This window comes from Brachycentrus maculatus, unplaced genomic scaffold (genome assembly GCF_059751285.1).
Source record: "Brachycentrus maculatus isolate JH-2025_06_01 unplaced genomic scaffold, ASM5975128v1 h1tg000057l, whole genome shotgun sequence".
Taxonomy (NCBI): domain Eukaryota; kingdom Metazoa; phylum Arthropoda; class Insecta; order Trichoptera; family Brachycentridae; genus Brachycentrus; species Brachycentrus maculatus.
In genome coordinates, this window is record NW_028280811.1 from 1,561,319 (window position 1) to 1,585,983 (window position 24,665).

Below are 24,665 nucleotides of genomic sequence, written 5' to 3' on the forward strand. Positions count from 1 at the left end.
GGATTTTGTAGGTGTATTAAAATAATTTCATTGATTGGTTCGGCAGTCACTTTGTCGTAAAATCCTTCAATTTTTAATTAATGTTATACTCAGTAAATACCACTATATCTTAAAATCTACAGTGACACGTGTTTTGACGCACTCTGCATCATTTTCAAACACCGTTTGTGAAGCTAATTGTAAATTTTAGGATTAAAACATTAATTAAAAATGTATTGAAATAACATAGAAGTGAATCTGAATCAGTTGGTCTCACCTCATTTTACTTAACATACATTTGTATGGGGAATCGTGCGTTATTTGAATTATAAAAGTATCGGAAGTTATTTCTTATCAACATTTTAGTGTGTATTGTTTGTTTTGTAATGGGTACCCATTCGTAAACAAACAATACAGGTAAATGTTTGATAAATAAAACGAACGTGAAAATTTCATAAAGAAATGTAAGCATAAAACTTAAATCTAATAAAAAATTCAATGATTTTTCTTTTATCGATGGAAATATGAATGTAACATATATTTTGTGACATTTCTGTTGCACTGAGAGCTATTGAAATGTTAATTTATTGGCGAAATCCCAAACATAATTTATGATTTTTTTTCTTTAAATTTAGACTAGGTTTCAAACCCGGGATCTTTAGCATAGTAGCCAAACACGTTAACGTGTCGGAAATTTTACCTTGTATTGAAAAATATTATGGTTGTTATTCAACTCAAATTATTGTAGATATTTTTTCTTACTATTTTTGTACCAATTAATAAATTAATGAAATAATCATGTTTGAACTCTATTTCGTTGTCGTGCGATGTTGAAACGCAGTCAAATGTGTAATTGGCAGTAAAACTAGTCGCAAGATATCAGTTGAGAGTGGATTAATTTAAATCTCATTTGAATACGAGCTTCGAGCAAGTTTGATGTCAAATAAAGCTCCAGTTGGTGTCGCAGGTAGTCGGGTGAAGATTGCAACCCTTAGTAAACCCACTCTACTCATAGCGCCCAATTGAAACTCAATCAAAGTAGTGGAGTTGACGGTTTTCTGTACAGATGTGTGTGTACTGCTATTTAGAGACTAGCAAACATCGCAATTTACTTCAGAACTCTACAACAATTGGCTATGAGAGCACGCTTCAAATTGCTGAAACTCAAAGTTCACTTATACAAAAAAGGATTCGTGTATTAATAATGTTTTAGTTGGTTTTGGAAATACTAGATTTAACCCCCGAGGGATTGCTAAGATAAACTTTATTCATCTCATGGATGATTTAAGAGAAGATCATGTTAAGTCATCTTATGAGGAAGAGAGTCATCGTTATTGAAAATATCACGTTTTTATTGATATCCTAACAGAATAGGAATAGTTTATGAGATGCGAATATGGAAGTAGGGTATTTGTATGGATTACGATCTATAATTAGCTGACTCTATTGATCCCATTATCCACTATGTTACATTTACGATTCGACATATGACCTGATAATCACATTACCAAAATATCAGTTGTATTGAGATTAATTTAACATACTTAAAATATCAATATCAATATAAGCTTATTTGAGTACGTGTATATAATACATTTTTTTCTCTTGTTAATAAAAATTACCTAAAATTTCTTCCTTACTTTTTTTTCCTTCATAGCAACGTGCTTCGTTTTGAGCTCACATACGTCATCAGTATTGAATAAAACATATTCCATTGCTAGATATAAAGATCTACAGCTCAGGCAACTAAATCTTTCTGTTTTATAATTAAAAATATTTCAGTGATGAAGCGTAATAAAATATTTCAGTGATGAAGCGAATAAAGTAGAAAAATAAAAACCTTGTTAATAACAATAACAAAGTAAAACTTTTGACAAAAATTTCATGAAAAATTTATTTCTCAGAACTATAAGTTTAAGATAATTAAAAGAACAGACTGATTAAATATTATTGAAAGGATGTTACAGTAACTTAACTGTAAGTTATATTATTCTAAGTTTTTTAAATATTAAAATATCGAGTATACATTTTTAAAAGTTCTACTTTGATTTAAGAAACGTTTATTTCGAGCATTCGAAATAACATTTTCAAAGGAAAATCTTTTTTTAAGAAAAAATATTATTAATAGTCAACAAAATAATGAGATAATATCACTTTAGTCTAAAATTAAAAAAATAAATATTTACCTTTTTTAAAAGTGTATGATAAAAATACATATAAAATACCAGTTAAAAACTGTTTATACTTTTTATTTTTACCTTTTAATGAAAATATCTTGTTCTCAAGTTCTTGAAATTTGTAATGTTAAAACTAGTATGTAGCTTATAGAAGTGTTTTTATTTTATATTATTTTTGTCCGCCTCCGTAGTCTAATGGTCAGCACGCTCGGCTACCGTTCTGGAGGTCCCGGGTTCAATTCCCAAGGGGGGTAAAATAAATATTAGTGATTTTTTCACTGTAATATTTATTCAAAATAACCATGGACTGGTACCTGAAGCGGAGGGCTGATCACCTTTCCTTCATGTATAAACGATCAAGATAACACTGCGTTTATTGACAAAGTGCCCTATGCACCATTTGGGTGCGGATAAGGGTTTTATATATTTTTTATATTATTTTTTTAATTTTTCGAATTTAACAGGTCAGTAACAGCAAGTACAAACATTTCCAAGTATAACAAAACAAGTACTTGTACTGTTCCAATTACAAAATTCCACATTTGTTAAAATACTTGAAAGTGGGACACATACTATACGAGTTCATTATATTTAAATTAAATTTTAATCATCATGAAATTACACAAATGTGATGGCAAATCAAAAAGTAATAAAACTGTTTGTAACGTAATTTTTCTCTTTATACAACAGTTGTGTATTTATATTGTGAAAATTGTGTTTATGAAATATGACGTTTAATATTGTCTATTGTTCAAATCGTTATATTATTTTTAAAAAATCCGACAAAATAGTCACGGAATTCAGTAGACACGAAGACAAAAAGATAATTTCTTGAATAAGAAAAAAACACCATACCATATTACACAAAAAACAGTACAGTACAGTATATAAAAACAGTACAGTACAATCCACGTTTAATTTTCCTAAATTGCTTGAGTTCGTGTATGTAATGATGATTCTCATTTTTATCCCCTAGTATGGGGTTTGTGACAATTTTTTTCGTCTAACCTTGTAAACATTTTATGAATCGACTTCATTTTTCTTAAGTAGACATAAACAACCAATAAAAATGTATCATGTACACAGAAAAAGGTACTGAGTATACATGTAATTCTAAAAAGCTATATTCTCGTATACTTTGAGTTTCTCTAGAAAGTAGTCCGAATATTAAAGCTATATATTTGTTTGTAAGTGCAAGTTATAACGACGTGATTCTTGAACCAAGAGAGTAAATATTTGTAAGCATAGAAGGTAGGTCACTGTTTTCCTCGTTCTTCCTCTGTTTCTTTTTCCTAATTTTTACTACATTCGCCTCATATATTTGTTTAACCGTTCTTTCCTCACTCATACGTTCCACGTGTCCAAACCATCTCAACACACCTTTTTTTAAATTTTTCAATTGAATTTTTTTATTCAAAGATTTTTCGATTGAGAAAAACCGTGTTTTTTTTACAATTTTACTTTAAAGAAAATCTCGTCATCTATTTTTTATTCAATAATTGAGTAGCTAGAAAATTTTATCTTAAAATCTTGCCAGCAAAAATCATTGAATATTTTATAGATTACTGTTTCGGTGAAAGCTCATTTTGTGCAGTCCTCCACCGTTTCTCAATTCACAATCAAAGAAAAATAACGACCGAAATTTATAACGTAAGATTTTTAACTCAAATTGGGTCTATTCATCCAGAAAAATAACGTTTCTTCCTCCGTTATAAATACAAGAAAAGTTAAATAATAAATTCGAGAAATATGACTGGAAATATTTCTATCCCTCGGACCCTGGTTAAGTATCTCATAAAATTTGAACTGTTCTGTCCGCCCCTCTTCTTAATTCAAAGATTCTGTAATACTCAAATGTTATTCTTAACCCACTTTGTCCTGTGTGGGAAGTCGAGGCACAAAATATAAAATAAATAATTAAATCTATAATTATGTTACCATTATAATTATTTAAATATTTTTTACAACATTTTGAGTGTGTCCAAATACTTGTTCACAAAATCTGGATTATTTCCAATTACAGGAGCTATTCTTATATTGGTTTTTGACATCTTATCAAAAATGAAGAAAAATATGGAAGCCTGGGGATTTACATGGCTGACGACCGTCATAGATGTCAATAGATCTCTCTAGTGAAGTTCTAGTGACTTTCATATTCTTCATCTTTGATGAGATGTCAAAAATTAATATGAATATTTTTTCTTAAGGAATTTAAGTTTTTTATGACCATGTCTAATATTTCACTAATTCTGAAATAGTTCGTCTGCAGTGTTTAAGGTACGAAGGTATTAAGGTTTTAGAAAAGATTGTTTCCATACCGTGAACTCGATCTTATTTTTATAAGCATTTTTACAATTATTTTTGCATTGTTACATTTTTGGTTTTAAAATATTGATAATTCATTTAAAAATGACCTTTTTGTCCTAAAGTAATATAAAAATATAGGGTTTTTACTGATATTTCATAGTATACTAAATTTTATATGAGAACAAATCAACAACTTAATAATTTTTTAATGTTTTTCGCAGACACTTTGTGGCTCATGTTTTAAATTCTTACTTTTTAAATTGTATCAGCTTCCTCAACTTTAAAGCCTTATCCGCACCTCGATGGTGCATAAGGCACTGCATCAGATAAACGCAGTGTCATCATTATCACATGAAGGAAAGGTGATCAGCCCTCCGATCAGTTCAGGGTAATATTGAATTAATATTAGAGTGAAAAAAATCACATTTATTTATTTGACCCCCTCCCCGGGAATCGAACCCGGGACCTCCAGAACGGTAGCCGAGCGTGCTGACTATTATACAACGGAGGCGGACAAACAAGCAAAACTATAAATAAATGATTTTTTTTCTTCACATAAATACTGTTGCGTTTTATTTCTGTTTATACACCCTGAAGGTTTGTACTACCCACGTCAATGGTTCATAGTATTTCGTGCGGTTACATGAAATAAACGAAAAGTATTATAGTATAGGAGAAAAGAGCGAAAATTTACATGACTTTTATATGTGATAAAACGAGAACCACCCAGTTCTGTTCAAAAAAACATAATAAGCGGTGAATTTACTAAGAACGTACAGCTTAAAATTTATCTCGTAATATCGATAAACTCTCACTTAGCGAGAGGGAGCAATGCGTAAAAACACTTGAACATAATTTCACAAAATAGCTTATTGATACTATCGGCCTTTAGCCCCGTGAACGGAATATTAAACCACTTTCAGATTTAGTACATAATAATAGTATATTATAAGGTATTATAATGTAACGAACCTTTTTCTTGTGCTGTACTCCAGGCACAAAATGCGTGAGAGGCGTTTTTTCTTCTTAGTCATCTATAAACTTAACACACTCTTGTAATTTTCTCTATCTTTCTATTTTGTACTGAAATACCCGTAATAACTGAAACAATGTCTTATCAGGGTAAAGTGTTCCTCATCTTATTGACTTCGGGTTGCCTAACTATTTTTATTAAATAAATATATCTTAAAAATTCTATTTTAAGAGACTTGTATGGATGTAGGGTAAGTAAGGACGTATAGTAAATGTGAAAAACATCACTTACACCAAAACTAATAGAAAATAAATAAAATTTAAATTCATGTTGAAATTGGCAGGAATCGAACTCGTGACGCAGTCGAGTGTCTACTCAATTTCACTGCGTCTGTGATTAAAAAAAATATTTAACCGGCGTATTCAATATGTGAAATTTCATCTCAATACTTTTTTAAAAAAATTTTTTTTCAATGCATTAATAATGTTTATTTATGCGCGATTAGGCAAGAATCTCACAAGCCTTTACATTTTCTGAAGAAGAATCGAACAATCTTTTTATTTGATTATATGCTGATTTTTCCACCGTTTTTTTAAACACTCACAATTTTTTTAGGTTTATTTATACTAGGAGACAGACGATGGGAAAAATAAAATAGAAAATATATGACTAAAACCATGACCAGTTTAACGAAAAATTCGTTTTCTGGGATTCGTTCTCATGCTGCCAGCTTCACATCTTCAGTTTTACCTTCTTCTATTCAATTGCCGCTATTTGTAATATTTTTTCATTGCAATCTTTAAAAAAGGTATTTTCGGTTTTTATTTTTTATATGAGGAAAAACTTTTTTTTTAATCGAAAATCTTACGAAATTGTCGACGAAAAGAAAATGAATATTTTATCATGTACAACATGCTGGAAGCCTTTTACCTAATACTTGTTCGAGTTACGTCAAAGAAAAATATCGTTGATATTCTACATTTCTCTCTTTTCCTTCTAAAACTTGCGCAACGGTCACTAAGTCAGTTATCCAACAATAAGTTATACAATTACTTGGAACAGTTTTCTTCCCCTCTTCGGGTTATAAAGAATCGGATATGTCTATTTCATTTCCGTAGATTCAAGACAGATTTATTCTTGACCTAAAACAAACGATCGTTTTTAAAAAGAAGATTCGGTATCACAAAAAAATGGCCTATCGCATGGTGAGAATAAATCATAGTTAAGTCCTTTTTAACATCCGCCTCTGCTAATGGAGTATTCAAGATAAGTACGTACTCCACAATTTATATAAATCATAATTCTGAATCTTTTGATATGAAAAAGCTGTATTTTTAAAATTATAAGCGTTTTCCACTTCGCTATAGGAATTAACGGTGAGGGTAAAAAGAATCGTAATAAAAATGTTATTATTTCAAGTTCATTAAATTTTAAATACTAACAGCAGCGGTTCTCAAATTTACTTGGTGATGGAACCTTTTTGAAATATAAATGTTTTACGGGGCTCTAAATGAACAAAACCTGGTTTTATGCTTAATACCTGAAAATAGTCCTTTGATAAAAATCTTAAAAAATAAGTACATTTTACACTACTGACTTTACTAAGGGAATCAAAACAACACACAATAACGTTATACACAAAATAACACTGCATTAATTCCAGTGTAAATTTACAAAGTATAATAGTTTTAATTCAAAAGGAGGTAAGATGACCATTTTTTATCGACTTTTTAATGCGATAAAGAGGAGTTGAATACTTTTATTAAGTTAAGAAGGATCCAGTTTATTTTGGTATTTTGAGAATTTTGTTTCACAAACGTATGTTGTTGGGAACGGGAGGAAAAAAAAACAGTTAGTATATGTAGCTTTATCACGGGTCCTGCATCAAAAATTATGAAGTAATATTTTTTTAAACAATCATTCCATACTTGAATCTGATGTCAAATCTAAAAAAGGTTCTTAGATTCCGTTTTGCATGTTTTAAAGCTTCTTTAAATTTTGTATTAAAGGATGTTAAATCTGTCAGACCATTTTCAGTTTTGTAATCCGCTCTTCTGAAAAATATGTCTTAAAAGATGTGCACATTATCACTGATGGATTGGAGAATTGTTAAATTATTTAATTTATCAATTCTGACGAGCATAGAGTCGTAACATGCTTATTCGTATAAGCTAAATTGTTTGGATTGCAGTTTTTAATCGTAGCAATATTATAAATATATTAGGCTTCAGAGGCCTGGCGGGAGCCCCTGGGCTCAGCGGAACAAACTTTGAGAACCACTGCTTTAGAGTAATTTAGCCTTTCAAGTAAAAATATGTAGGAGTTAGCCCATGAATATAATTTAAAAAGTGTTATTCAAAGCAAGATTTATTTTATTTTATTAAACATATATTCATTTTTCGGCAGAAGGAGATATTTAAATAAAAATAAATATTCTTATCTACACAAAGGAAATGATATTATACGGAGTAGCATTGAAGGATATCTTCCTTCAGCAATGAGTGGATGAGAATAAAAATAGAGATATACACAACATAAACATTATTTATTGATTTGGTTTTCACAATCTATGATATTATATTTAAATCACCAAGAATAACCTGATGATTTAAATGTAAAAATGAAATGCTTGTAAAAGACAACTTTTTGCGAATAAAATGGTATTTTGCAAGTGTTTATTAATGAATGAATTTTAAATCAAACACAGATTTTTTGAGTCTACAAAGCTGTATTTTATTAACAAAAACACATAAAAAATTTATATTGTGACAATTCGTTGCTTTAAAATTAATACATAAATTAAAAGGGAGTTCTACAAATTAAACGCCAAATCAATAAATTTTGCAAGTGTTATCTTTTCAAATTTAAATGTTTGAATTCAAAACTTTTTTCAAGTAGACCTAAGTGATTTTTTTTGATATTAACAATATTTTTAGTGTGTCCACTTTTTCACAAATCTGGACTATCTCTAATTAGGAGTTATTTTTAATGTTATTTTTATGACATCTCAGCATAGATGAAGAAGAATATGGTAGTCTTGGCAAATACAACTTTTACGACCATCATAAGCTTGGTTTTTCATTGATAATAATAAGTGAAATCTATTCTTACTTGCTTCATTCGAATTGTTTCTCATTTTGATCCACCATTCTGAGTAATTTTGGTGCCCAAATAAACAAATTGATTTTTTAAAAAATATTTTTACTATCAAGTAAAATATTTGTCTTAATTTTTTTTCTTCTACGACCATTTATTTAGTTTTTGTTTAAGGTCTGTACATGAAGTACAAAAAATAATTAATATAATAGAATAGTTATAAAGACGAAAAAAAGACAGCGCATGAAATTTGACCAAAAAACCTATGGTTTATTTTCAGAATGGACTTCATAGCCATTGATTTTAATTGCGTCATTTCATTAGTCCTGATGTAATAATTCAAATAGGACACAATTATCGCAGGAGTTAATCTAGCTCAAGACGGAAATTGAGACTGTCATCCCATAAGATTGGACTATTAAAAGAAAGTGTTGGTTCGGGAAATTGGTTTTAATCAGCTTCATACACATTTCATCTTGGCGTTTTTTTATCTCAAAAATTTAAGTAAGCACCTAGGAATGAATATTTCAAAGTTTTAATCTAAAAAATATGGAAAATCACGTTAAAAGGCAGTTTGATATCATAATTTCTCTTCCCAATATCTTCCCTTCAATAAATGCTTTAAAGGAGATTATCATTAGGATGGTCTGTTACTTTTTTTTCCATTTTCGCTTTCAAGCAAGTTTTTCATTGAATTTTTAAATTTGAAAACAAAAACGTATCCACACAAATATTTTATAAAAATAACTAATCAACTATAACGCCGCTTCCTCGCAGGGTTAGGGAGAAAATATAGAACGCCACACCAATCTGTCTTTGCACACAATCTTCGCCTCTTCCACATTCATACATATTTTCATATATACACCCTGATTATTCCAACTTCTGTCCTGACAACTTTTAAGTCTTTAAGTACTTGATAATGCCAAGTTTTCCTCGGTCTTCCTCTGCTTCTATTACCAACCACTTTCACCTTTTTGATTTATTTCAGTTTCCTTGCTTCACTCATTCGATTCACATTCCCAATCTCAACACAACTTACTTAAAAAAAGCTTTATTATTACATAAAAAAATAGATTCCATCCTCATCTTTAGTGTAGTGGTGAGAATATTTTGCTAACATGGTGAAGGTCTTGCTTTTGATTCCTTGGGGACTGGTAACTAAAGCGTAGGACTGATCACCTTGCCGTCAAGTAATAAAAGATCAAATAAACATTGCATGAATTTGACGCAGTGCCCAATGCACCTGGGTGTAGATGAGGGTTAATAGTAGAAGTGTTAGACAAATTTAATTAATCAGCTGGTGGATCTTTCCGTCTTTATTTGTGGTTAGTTTCCCCGATTTACACGCGCAAGAATCGATGGTGTTGGATAGTAAGTAGGCATGAAAAATTAAAATCCTCATCTTATTTCATTTTTTTTTCTACCCGAATCTCAAATAATTCGAGGAAGTATGAGAAAAACTACATAAAATGAAATAAAAAAACGCAAATTTAGTTTAAAACTTGAATGAAATTCTAATTGTAAAAACAGTTTTTCACTGTTAAAAAAACATATTTATATTTTAAAAATAAGATTAATATGTATGTTTTAAATTGCTTTTAGTTAAATTTATATATTTTTTTCAAAATACTTAGAAGAAAATGAAGTCTGCTGTCTTAAATTGTTTGTAAAATTCACTTTTTTTTTTCATACCGTTAAAATTTTTCCCGCTTTTGATATTCGTGTTATTTTGACGTAGAATTTCTCTTTTTCTAGTCAGTTAAAGGTTATACATTTAATATAAAACAAAGATTTTAAGGTATAAAACATACAAACATATGTATGTAGACATATTTCTGGTAAATGGTTCATGAAACGAACCGATCGTTTTCCCTTGGGAGCCGTTTATTAAATGGTAGTTTAAAACAATAACATTGAATTAAACTCCATTTCAGGAAGCTTCAAGTGATGAAAACAATTACAGCTCGTTCTTTGTCTTATTAATAAGAAAGCTTTTTATGTTTTGAATATGTTGCTCAGGAAAAGTTTATTTTAAATGTTAACGTTTTAAGATGCTGATTACCCGTTTCTTCTAGAACGAAAAAAATTATTTAAAAATTGTAAAAAAGTTATTAAAGGTTCGAATTAAATTAATAAAGGTTTATATTTTCCACTAATTAAACAAAAGTGAGTTAATTAGCTTATACCTTAAATCACAGGCTCTCAAACGTTTTTTAGTCTGGCGTCCCCCTATCAAAAATTCTCGTCAAAGGGTAAAATAAAATCGCCAGAATGTCCCATCATTGAAAAAGGGAAGGAATAAAAATACAAATCTTACTTCAAAGCACTTTAATCTGTCTCTTTGGGCTTCTTATGTCATGTAAAAGTTTTCTAGAACGCCCACAGGGGGGCGTTATCGCCCACTTTGAGAAATACTGCCTTAAATAAACACCTCAGGTAATAAACACTGTGTCACTATTTTGCATAATTATTGATTCAGATAAAGATGGACTAGGATGACAGTAAAAAAGTGATTTTAGGATATGGTCTCACGTCAGTATCAAAAACTTCACATTTTCAAATTCCTTTTCTACTCTATTATAATTTGGTGTCCTGTTTTAAAAAAAAAACCTTCAAATATTTGAATCATATTGATGAAAACTGAAACCCTCGTAAGTTCAGGGTTGGTAAAACAAACCATGTCTGAAGTGAAGGTATACAGCTTCTTCTTCCGTTTGCGATCACTCTGAAGAAAGGTTTTCTGGCAACAACAAACAACTCTGCATAATAGCCCTCCCAAACTACTTATTCTGGTCCAATCTCATCTCAAGTGCTAGTAATGTAATAGTTATTTGATTAATGTAAATAAAAAATACTGTATCTGTCATACAAAAATACGAATATAATAAATAAAAGAAAAAAACAATATTTTGAGTGTGTCTAAATAAAGTCACAAATCTGGATTATCTCCAATTATTGGAGTTATTTATCACATTCAAATTCCAGTTTCTGCTCAGTAAAACAGTTTCTTCGTCTCACCAATGGATGTCACTATTGAAAATTCTAGTGCTTCTTGTACAATGTTTCAAAATTGGATCATATATTTAGAACTTCCAAGAATTTGAGTAGTGTGGTTGTCAATCATGGGTAGAATTGGTGAATGTTGAACGTGTGTTAAATGATCAAATAAACTAGCCTATGACGGTTGTAAGCCCCGTAAATGTCCTGACTTCCATATTCTTCTTCATTTTTGTTGAGACATAAAAAAATGTGAAAATATCGTTGAATATTTCAAGAATGTACGTGAAAAACTGGGCCTAATTGAGTACGCTGGAGGCGTATGTGATACTTGTCGTCATAAACGTATATGATGTGATGTGCGTAAATATGACACCTTACTGAAGTGTGACGTAGTGAGCTCTATGAATTTACGTTCTACGACAAATCGCAGAAATGAAAACGTAGATTAAGGGGGTATTTTGGGTCTTCGACGTTAATTTCCTCCTTTAACGTGAGAAATCCCGTTTCCAATTTGATTCTGGGTCAGAACATGATATATATGTATGTACTATATATAAAAATATCAAGGAGGATGTAATTTTTTTCCAGTTTTGTTTATGGTATTTTAATAAATTATGATTGTTTGTGTATGATTTTAAATGTATGTTATCTTCATCATCAAATCTTTTAACATAATAAACTAATTTGCGTTTAATTTGTAGAACTCAATTTTAATTTACACACTAAATATTTAAATCAAACGCTGATTTTTTGAGTCTACCATATTGTATTTTATTATTTAAAACATCTTTAAAAAAATGTGAGAATTTGTTCACCTTGTTATAGCATTTTCGAAATAAATGTCATAACAAGGCGTAATTGTCACGAATTTTATTTTTGTGTTTTTAATAATAAAATACAATTTAGTAGACTCCAAAAATCAGTGTTTGATTTGAATATTTGATGTATAAAGAAAGCAATATACTTTTCTGTGTCCACCTCCGTGTTTTATTAGTGTGTTTAGCTATCATGCTGGAGGTCCCCAGTTTGATTCCTAGGGTGGGGTGAAAATAATTATAAGTGATTGTACACTGTATGTAATATTTTTTAAATATATTACATACAGTGTAAAAATACCTGGTCTTTGAAGCGCAAGAGTGATTATCTTTTCTTCATGTGAGTAACGATCAAGATAATATTGCGTCAATTCGATACAGAACCCTATGCATTAGGTGCAGATAATGTTAAGAAAAAATAATTACTTTTATTGTTTGGTAAAATATCCAAAATTAAACAAGGTTTGTTGGATTGGATTCTACATTTATTTATGTATATGTTAATACGTGACGCGTTTCGTCTTACTGAGACATTATCAATACGTCTTATTTTCGTATTATTAACACTGCAGTGTTTGATAATGTCTTAATAAAACGAAACGCGTCAAGTATTAACATATGCATAAATAAATGTAGAATTCAATCCAGTAACCTTGTTTAATTTTGGATACATACCCAACAATTCAATATGGAATTCTACCAACTGTCTGCAGTTACAATAAATAATTACTTTTAATTTAGAAGTATTATATTAAACATCAACAATATGGAAAACATTAAACTTGTTTTATTTATAATTTATATTTGGAGCACTAACTTTGTGATTTTTATTTTATAATTAAAATGTAACCTGGTTTTAAAATCACTATGAATATGTTATTTTAATTTAATTATAAAGTGTTAGTTAGCTTCATAACTGGTAGTCATTATAATTAAGTTATAATAAAATATAAATAGTGATTATAAAACAGAGTTATATATTATTTATTTAAAAATATTATACAAACTAAACTAAATAACTAACTAACTAACCATCACGCCGCTTCCCCGCAGGGGTAGGCAGAGAGAATAGAGCGCCACACCACTCTGTCCTTGCAAACATTCTTCGCCTCTTCCACCTTCATGCATCTCCTCATACATACCCGCCGATTGTTACGACTAACCTAACCTTACCTAACCTGACCATTTTCAAGTATTTGGCATACCTGATCGTGCAATATTTTTCTCGGTCTTCCTCTGCTTCTTTTCCCACTAACATTCGCCCCATAAATTTGTTTTACCGTTCCAACCTCACTCATTCGTTCTACATGTCCAAACCATCTCAACACACCTTTTTTAAATTTATCGATGATGCTTATCTCAGCTTTGCATTCCTTCCTTATTTCACTATTCGCACATCTATCATACATCGTTTTGTCGCACATTCTTCTGAGAGATCGCATTTCGACTGCATTCAGTCTATTTTCATCCTTATCTTACCAACTCCATGTTTCACTTCCATACATTAGAGTTGGAACCAGGACTCCGTTGTGCACTGCCAGTTTAGCTTCCGCTGATAGGTTTTATTTGCTATAACTGATTTCAGTGCACCATTCACTTTGTTCCCTGCATTCACTCTCCTTTCTATGTCTTTATCAATCTTTCCATCCCTAGAAAACATACTACCCAAATACACTACCTATACAAATACAAATCATCTACCTGTTCCCAAATCTCTCCGTTTACCAATATTTCACGTTCAGATCTGCATTCTTTTCTTTCAAAAACCATAATCTTGGATTTCAAAATATTATACATTTATATGAAATATAAACATAATAAAGGTAGTAAATTAAACTATACGGTACATAAAGAATTTTTTTTTATTTCATTGCATTTACGTTGCTAACTATAAAATTATGATAAAAATTATTTAGATATACTTAATACCCTGCGCTCCATTTGTATGGATTATGAGAAAATATTATTATGTACGTAATTCTAACGTAGAGGTAACTAGTGTACGTTTTACTTAACTTTGTAATTTGAACTATGTATAAAGGTACTTTGCCTAACCCAGTTCGAGCGTAAGCACTCTTGGATTTATAATCCACATAAGTTTCAGTATTAACCTAAGAACAGGGACAGAATTAAAAGAAAATAACCTTCTCTTCCTTGGTAACTAAAGATGTTACCCGATAATTAAATAACTGGCCATGATAGAAAAATTGATCGAATAAAAGTTGGTGCAATCCTTATAAGGTGATTCATTGGTTACTTGTGAAGGTTCTTTGTTAGAATTTATTTAATCAGGTAATTCAAATTGATTATTCAAAGAGAATGGTAAAAAAGTAATCGGAATTTGACAGGTTTATTTTCATATCGTATATATTTTTCTCCCTTGCAAATGACAGCTGTCGATAAAGATAATATTGCTTATGGCAGATGGCATCCTTCAAATGGTTTTTTTCAATCTTCAGAATAAAATATAGTAATCCATTTTTAACACGTCTGAAATGATACCTTTAGTTTAAATGACAAATAAATCTGTACACACAAAAAAACATGAAAAAATATTTGTATAAAATCTAGAAAAGATAACAGTATTTTATTTAAATTTTATCTAAACAAAGGGTTCAATTCTTGAAGTATATCGAGGTACTATGAAATACAATATATATTAAGAGATTTAGCATCCATTTATACGAATATAAAATGGAAGTATGGGGATTCACAAGGCTTACGACCTAGCATTGGTGGGATTAAGTGATTATCTTATAATAATAATAATAAAACCCTTATCCGCACCCCAATGGTGCATAGGGCACTGTGTCATATAAACGCAGTGTTATCTTGATCGTTTACACATGAAGGAAGGGTGATCAGCCCTCCGCTTCAGGTACCAGCCCATGGTAATGTTGAATAAATATAACAGTGAAAAAATCACTTATATTTATTTTACGCCCCTTGGGAATCGAGCCCGGGACCTCCAGAACGGTAGCCGAGCTTGCTGACCATTACACTACGGAGGCAGACGAGTCTTCGGACGGATCTTATACACTGTGTAAAGTTAATTATTTATTTCCAATTACTTAGGTTGTATATTAATGTACCTATACATGATTTATATAAATATAAATCATTACATTACATATATATATATATATATATATATATATATATATATATATATATATATATATATATATATATATATATATATATATATATATATATATATATATATATATATATATATATATATATATATATATATATATATATATATATATATATATATATATATATATATATATATATATATATATATATATATATATATATATATTCTTCTAACCCTTATCCGCATCCAATGGTGCATATTGCACTTGATGGTTTTGATGTGGTATTATATTTATCGTTAATTGCATGAAAGTTTTCAGCTCTGCATATTTTTTGAATTCAGGGTGTTATTAAATTAATATGATAGTGAAAATCACTGATCCTCAGAGAATCGAATCTTGGACCTCTACCACGGTAGTCTAACGCTCTTACCCAATTGTTGTGTCCAAATTACACTTTAGTGCATATAATCCTGAGTGGTCTAGCTATTAGTACAATACTCCCTCTTAAAGGTTAAAAAAGGTATGTAGATACTATTTGTATCTCGTTTTTTTCATTTTTAATAGTCATGAGTACCGATGACCCTGAAGTTTTCTAAATTTTCAAATGTATCCCCTAAAATAAATTCTAAATAATGTATGTTTTATTCGTGTGATGATTTTTTATTTAAATAAGTTTTTAAACAATGTTACTTTTATATTATACTTATAATTTTATCGTTTAAACTTCTGCTATTCGTTAAGTTAACTGCTATTCGTTAAAATTACATAAAATTTTTGACATTTTTCATTTTGAAAAGAAGAGAAAAACTAGGAACAGTCAACGAATAAGTCAAAGGAAAATCATTTTCGTCAAAGTTTCGTTTCAACACGAAAGGGTTCGTAATACTGTTTCATTTTCTTTAAAATCCGTTCAAATAAAGATCAACGATTATGTGTAACGAATCTTGACATGACTTCCTATAGTATTTCAGTAGAGCTGCCTGAGTTTTGAACTGAAACTAAAATTGATCTTTTGACTCGCTCACGCTGGAAGAGATACTTACTTTTAAATTTGATTTCTCTCCGCTCGTCTTCAAATCAGTATTGAAGGATGAGATAAAATAAATGTCTGGATTGAACTTGAAAAGTTAAAAAGATCGATAAAAATGATGAAGTTTTATTAATATGAAAACTTGAAGACGTTATTATTTATTATTTTTTGACATCTCATCAAAGATGAAGAAGAATACGGAAGTCTGGGCATTTACGGGGCTGACAACCGTCATAGGCTGGTTTAAGTGATCACTTTACACACGTGTAACATTCACCAATTGTACCCATTATTGACAACCATACTACTCAAATTATTGGAAGTTCTATATATACTCGTAAAACAAATTTTGAAACATTGTTCTTGAATCGCTAGAACTTCACTAGTCATCTATTGGTGAGATGAAAATAAGCTTTTTATTGAGCAAAAACTCTTTTATTAGAATGTGAGGTCCGAATCCTGGATTATAATCACACACACGAGAAACGCCAAAAAATATCATTTTCATTTTTATTATGTTAGCTTATAATTTGACCAGATAATTTATTTACAACATTTTGAGTGTGTCCAAATACTTGTTCACAAAATCTGGATTATCTCCAATTACAGCAGTTATTTTCATTTTCTTTAATAAATATATATTATTTTATAAAATTATATGAAAATAACTCCTGTAATTGGAGATAATCCAGATTTTGTGAACAAGTATTTGGACACACTCAAAATGTTGTACATGTTATTATACTATCTAACGAGCATAATAGCTTATCTTTAATTGACAATTTTAAACTGAGATCAAATTCACTTTTTTATTTAACTATTGTCCTGTCATGATTTCCTATTTTTCTTCTTCAAACCCTTATTCGTACCCCATGGTGCATAGGGTACTGCATCTTATTGCCGAAGTGATACTTACATGAAAACAAGGTTATCCCTCCTGCACTTCAAGTACCAGTCCAGGGTAATATTTAATAAATATAAGAGTTAAAAATCACCGATATTTATTTCCGACTTCTATGGGAATATTAGGTGTAGGTTAAATATGAAAGAAAAAAGACTCTTAGCAGCATATCTGGAAAGATAGAAGAAGAAAAACCAGGATAAGAGAAATATGAGAGATTGAAAATGTCATTAGGTGGAAAAGGCAACGAAGAAGATAATGTTATGCGCATGTGAAGAAAATGGAACGAACCACACTTCCCCACCTTGCATTGCACGGCCAATGCAATGATAGATGACTCCCGGGCAGACCACCAAAGAGATGGATTGACAGCTAGGAACTGACATCGCAGGAGCTCAAGAAGAAAACGGGATTTCATATAAAGATGCGTAATGGACAAGGATTATTAACATCAGTGATTTTATCTAGATTTTTTTTTTATCTACCATTTATTGTAAAGTTCATTGATTTATACAAGCATATGTTGTAAGATACATTTATTCTAAAGGATGTATGTTCAATTATTTAAAATATATTTGTTTAGTGAACGGAATAATAAAATAAAATTTAATGTGCAGCACGAAGTAAGAAAATGTTTTATTGTTCAATTTGCTTCCGAAACAGTAAAATATTTATGGGGTCTTCTCTTCTTTATTCCATTGAGGTTGAAAATACATTACGTAATACACATTTTGTGAAACTGAATGTTTTAAGGGAAAAACGGGGAAAAAAGGCTGAGAAAAAAAGAGCATCCACCAAATTCATTTATAAAGAATTTTCCTTCTAATAATGATGGAGGATATTTTTATCATGACGTATTTCTGGTCCATGAAATTTATTTTTTAATTGAGTAAACCATTAGTTAACTAAAAATATTTTTACGCGTTTTTATAATGTTAGAAGATATACATGTTGAAAATATTGCGAAATTAAATTAAGTTAACACAGGGTGGCACAAAATAATCACCTTTTCGGAAGATGTTATAATTTTTGCAAATGGCGTCGTGCGTCAATTGTATTTGACATTTGTGAACTAGACAGCTGCAGTATACAAACAAATTCAAGGTCGCGCAAAATTAATCATCCGATTTTGGTTATGAACGACTTTTTTTACTTAATAAAAAAAAAATTAGTAATAAAATTCTTTGATTTTTAATTTTAGGCTAGATCTAGTTTAGTTCGAATTTAAATCTCTAATTTTTTCTGTTAAGTTGAAAAGGTGATATCCGTCAAGTGGCTACCGTCAATATTGATACACATTTGTCTCCGTTTTATCAATTTTACATATGTGAGTTCTCAACAGCGTCTACAGTTGAGTTAAGTAAGTTTTATTTTTATTTTGCTGAGTGCCTTGTTTTTAATTCAACCTTAATTATTTCACACACAAGGAGACAGCTGAAAACAGGATTGGCAATTTTTATATCAAATATTATTTTATTAAAAAAAATACCAAATTAAGAAAATAAAATATATTTTTTAGTTTCATAAAGAAAGTACATAAAATTTAACATTAGAGACGTAATTAAGTTTAAAAAGAAGAAACAATCTATTATACATATGTATATGGATGTTGGAGCTGGGAGCTTAAAATAATGTTGTGTTATACACAAAGAGACAAAGAGAGACAAGACGCCCTGAAGAGTGGAAAGCTCTTATAACGAAGAAAATTATATGAAAGGAAAGCAAGCGAATGAAAAAGTTCTTTAATTTTTTACAGATACTTTTTTTTACGGCAAAATATGTTATAAAAACTTATGAAAAATATTTTATTTTATTCTAAATTAAGTTAAAGCTACCTTCGAGTTTACAATTTTATAGAGAATTTTTATGAAACAAATACATGGTGGCACAAAATAAATCACCCTTTGAGAAGGTGTTATAATTTTTGCAAATGGCGTCATAAAATATTTAAATATAAATCCATTTATGGATATGTAAAAAAAAATTAATTGCCAATTTGGATTTCGGAGATCGCAATTTTTTAAAAAAGCAAAATACTTCATTTTAATTGTTCGTATTACTTTTTTTTTAATGCTTATGTTTTTTATCTTGGAGACGCTTATTAAGAATAAGAATAATACCATAATTGAGAAAGCTATTAACCAGAAGCCAGCAAAGAACTCTTATATGAAGTATAATTAAAATAATTTGATTTTGCCCCCGGAATGGTTTACGTAGTAGATAAATAAGTGGAGCAAATAGCGCCATTATTTCCCTCCTGCTTCACAAGACAGCGATACTGGCGCCATCGCCGAGTTGCGGCGGGCTAGTAAACTAGACTTATTATCGAAGCCGAGGCTCTTAATTTTCCGAAGCCGCTTTAGGCATGTTCAATTATCACGTGTTCAAATTGTATTATCATTTTGGAATATTAATTAAGGTTAATTTACACTGGCGTCATGAGAGAAATGGATAATTAATTCTAGCATTACCCAAAGCAATTTGATTAACAAACCTGTATTTTTTTTCAAAGGCGTTATTTTATTTTTTATTTTATTTTTCATAGATACATTCAATATACATATTCATTTCATATATACATTTATTATACGTATTACGGCTCTTTAGGCATGGCCTGTATTGAGCCGAATACTAACATGGTAATACAAAATTTATATTTTAATTTTTTTTAATTTTTAATAAAATATTTTTTTAATGATTAGATTATAAACATAACATACAGGAGATACAAAAATAATTTATAGTTAAAGGTTTTTCAATGTGATAATTACACCTGGACTTTAATTAATTCACTTTCTACCATGTCCCTTCCAATGTTAAGTAACCATCGACGGACACTGTTCTTAAAGACCTGATCACTCCTGGAAATCTTTATGGTTTCGGGCAGCAAATTAAATATTTTTGGAGCAAGGAATGAAATTTTTTTTGAGCAAAACTTGTTTTAACGGCTGGGCCAATATAATTTTTATTTAATGCTGCCCGGGTTCGAATAGTTTGTTGCGTTCTTACCTTTTCCATTTTATTCCAGAAGTGAATCAGTACTTCCTTGACGAACAGTTGCCGTACGTCTAGTACCATGTAGCTTGTAAATATCTCATTGGATGGGTGTGTGTCGAGATACATTTATTTATTATGCTTAAGAAAAGTTTTTGAACTATATGAATGATTTAAGAAATTGGATGCATCGCAACAGTTTCAGGATAAATCCATTAATAAATAAATAACATCTTTGATACATAAGTACTGTTCAAAGTAAATTCATTAATGAATTAATAAAATCTCTATTGCATAAGTTTTGTTAACTCTTACCACTCTGTAGGCCAAACATTTTGGCCCGTATGATTCTAGTAGGTAGCTCCGTGGGCCACAATGTCTGGCCCGGCGCGCCGGGCGTAGGTATAGCTTAAATCACTGATTTCTCTATCACCCAAGTATATTCTACCTAAAAATATTTCAGATACATACAGTTAATCTTAATTAACATGGTCATACAAATTGCCAGACAGAGTGTCCCAAAATTAGGGAGCCAAAATATTTATTTTAATAGTAGAAAAACGTCGCATTTTTTTTTATCAGAGTAGCTGATGATTTGTGAGAAAAATGGTCAGAGTGGAAAGGGTTTAAAGATAAATTCATTAAAGAGTGAATAACATATCTGATACATAAGTATCGTGCAAAGATAAATAATTTTTTGACATCTCATCAAAGATGAAGAAGAATATGGAAGTCTGGGCATTTACAGGGCTGATGACCGTCATAGGCTGGTTTAAGTGATCACTTTACACACGTGTAACATTCACCAATTCAACCCATTTTTGACAACCACACTACTCAAATTTTTGGAAGTTCTATATATATGAACCAATTTAGAAACCTTGTTCTTGAATCACTAGAACTTCACTAGAGACATCTATTGGTGAGATGTAAAGAAGCTTTTTTTTTATTTGGACACACTCAAAATGTTGCAAAGATAAATTCATTAACGAATTAATAAAATTTCTGATAAATTAGTAGTTTTGAGTTGAATTCATCAATGTTTTAAATAACATCCTGGTGCAAAAGTACACACACTTCAAAGATAAAATCATTGATGAATGTATACAATTCTGATATATTAGTATAGCTTTGAGGTAAATTTATTAATTGAAAAATTACATCTCTGATGCATTAGTACAGTTTAAAGATAAAATCATTAAAAAAAGTTTGTGATTTCTGATACATAAGTATTGTTTTGAGATTAATTGAATAATGAATGAATAACATCTCTGATGCATAACTACAGTTCGAATAATTGTATAAAATTAGTGATGCATTTGTACAGTTTCGATAAAAATGTATTAATTAATGAATAAAATCTCTGACGGATTAGTACAGTTTTATGATAAATCAATTAACGAATGAATAACATTTTTGATGCAAAAGTACAATTTCAAGATCGATACAAAAATGAACAAGTCCTAGGTTCTAGAAAACCAAAGCATGCAAATAGAAAGGAGGCGCTTTTTTAAACTTATATTTTTGACCAGGGGTTTCCTGAGAACGCCTTCTGTAAATAAGTATGCAAGTACCTACCTGCATACTGTACTTTTATAGTTCATAAAGCTATTCCATTTTATTCAGTTTGGCTGAGCATAGACGAACAGTAAAAAAACGTAGATAGAAGAGAAAATATGATATACAGTAAATATAAGAAAAGGTTATGAGCTTTCTCTGATAAGAAAACGTAACACAATGAAGAACATGTTATGCATTTTTTTGTTTAAACCTGGAGTCGTAAAATACATCTTGTACTCTCCAAGCACGTGAAACACATTTGTATGAAAAACAAAAATTCGCATACGTAATCCCCTGAAATAACACTGAATTCAGGATTCTTTCAGGCTGCTGAAAAGCACATTCGAGATTCTTTTGTGTCGAAATTGTTTTCAGTATTTTTACAGGAGGTTAGGATATGTTTCATCTCAATTAATCTGCCCTGTTTATCCGAACCGCCCCTAAAATTATGCCCAAAGAAAGCAAAACGCTGGAATTAGATAAAGCAAATCCTGTATTCCTTTGTGGCGCTTAATCGGACCAGTCATAAATTGCGAGTTGTGGTGCACATTTGAGTTGGCCTTTATTATATAATACTCGTATATTTATTATTTTTCCATCATTACATACTTAAATCCTTATTTGTCTATCCCTTAATGATGAAGTTTCGTCAAAGTATTTTGATTTATCTGACTCCATGGTGTTATGGTTAGCGTGTTTAGCTACCGTGCTGGAGATCCCGGGTTCGATTCCCAGTGGGTGATGAAAATAAACATAAGTGATTTTTTACTCTAAGATTTATTTTACACTGGACTCTTCCCTGTAGGGTAGGAATAATCACCTTTATTTCATATAGTAACGGTCAAGATAAAACTGCATCGAAACAATACAGTACCCTATGCACCATTTAGTGCAGATAAGATTTAGAATAATAATATATTTTGTAAGACAACCAAGAGTTAGTTGTTATATTTCATAATGAATACATTTGAATAAGTATTACTCTCAATAAAAAATAAAAACTTACTTACGGGAAAAAATCTATGCTCAGTATATTACTATAATCAAACATTATATCACTATTTTTAATTTATGTTTTACTTAAAAAATACGATTATTTCTTTAAATATATTTTGACATGTATTTCAATGTCTTCCGCATCATTTTTAAATACCATAATATAATACGTTGTGAGAAAATTATGTCGAATGCTTCGAAACACATGTCACTTTCAGAAATAGTGATATTAATCAAGTAAAACTAAAATTAAATTGATTGACCCAAAAAGTCACTGCCGAATCAATTAATGAAAATAACACCAATAATTTTATATGGAATATTTTTCGCAGATACTTTGTGGCATATTTTATTATATTTATAAAATAAAATAACTTTATTTTTAACCAAATTTTATATTGGTACATTTTTCCTCCAATTCATTTCGATAAGAACCTTGTCATTATCAGTGTTGAACATGTACTATTTTTATTTATGAATGTCACTTTTAATTTAATGAGGTTTATATAATGTACCACAAAGTATCTGTGAAAATCCCATCCTTGTCTCATGTCTCTTCCTTTATATAGACCTCTCTTATGCATAGTTGTGAAGAACTATAATTGGTTCTCGTGATTTAATTTTTTGTATTCTGTATGTAACATATATTGTAACTGTTGTTCTTCCTTCCAATAAAATAAAATAAAATTAAAAAACATTCAAAAAATTATATCGGCGAGTACGGCCAATATAGTCAATCATTTTTATTTTTACATGTGATTTTTTTAAAACATATCACAAATTTATACTTAATACAGTTTAATAAATACGTTAAGTGTAAGTGAGATAATATCTGAATTGCATAACAGTCCCATCCGACTTAGCGAGATGCGTAAAAAAATGTTCTCAATAAATTTTGGGTCGTTTGCCCGTTTCAACCAAATATGTCGGCGTAAATAATCTACGAGATTTATGAAGCGTTGTAAAATAATGCGCAAAGAAATAACATTTATCCCAATAAAAAAAACCGACCATGGTTAAATATTTATATTTTCTTTCCAACGACCCTTAAAAGTTTTAATATGATATTCTTTTTGTGTGTTTTAGGGAAAAGGGTTTACACCCGGGTCAACTTTTGAGGTCGGTCGTAATAAAAAATCAACCTTTTGTAATTCGCAATTGTGTTGTTTTTTGCGAGGAATTTTAAGGAACTAAGTAATTTTTTGAATTTTGTCCCAACATATCAAAAGTATGACAAAGAAGAAAAAGTCCAAAATGGTTGGATCAGCGAAATATTTTTTACTTCTTTGTGTGTTGATGTTTGTAATCATACGCAGTTTCTTAGTATCTGCACATATCGATCACTCCTTTCAAGAACGTCATAAATCAAAAATCGTCAATTTTCAGTTGTGCATGTTTTCGGAATGCCCAAAAAATGTACTACATCCCAGCAAAAGAGGCATATTTTTAACTTAATATTTAAGCGCTACAGGGCAGAAAGTTTTGTTTTTGCATTTGAAGAAAAGGTATTGTTTGATTATTTTTACATAAAATAAACATTTTTCAAATGAAGAAAAAACCTTCAGGTTTTACCTAAAAAGATTGTTGCACAGTTAAAAGTTCAATAAGTGGCTTGATATTTATTTTAAATACATTGTATTATATTTTTATACATTGAAAACGTTCTCCTGAAAAATCAAGTTTTTATTTTATTTATGACTTTCTTGAAAGGAGTGAGCGATATGTAATGC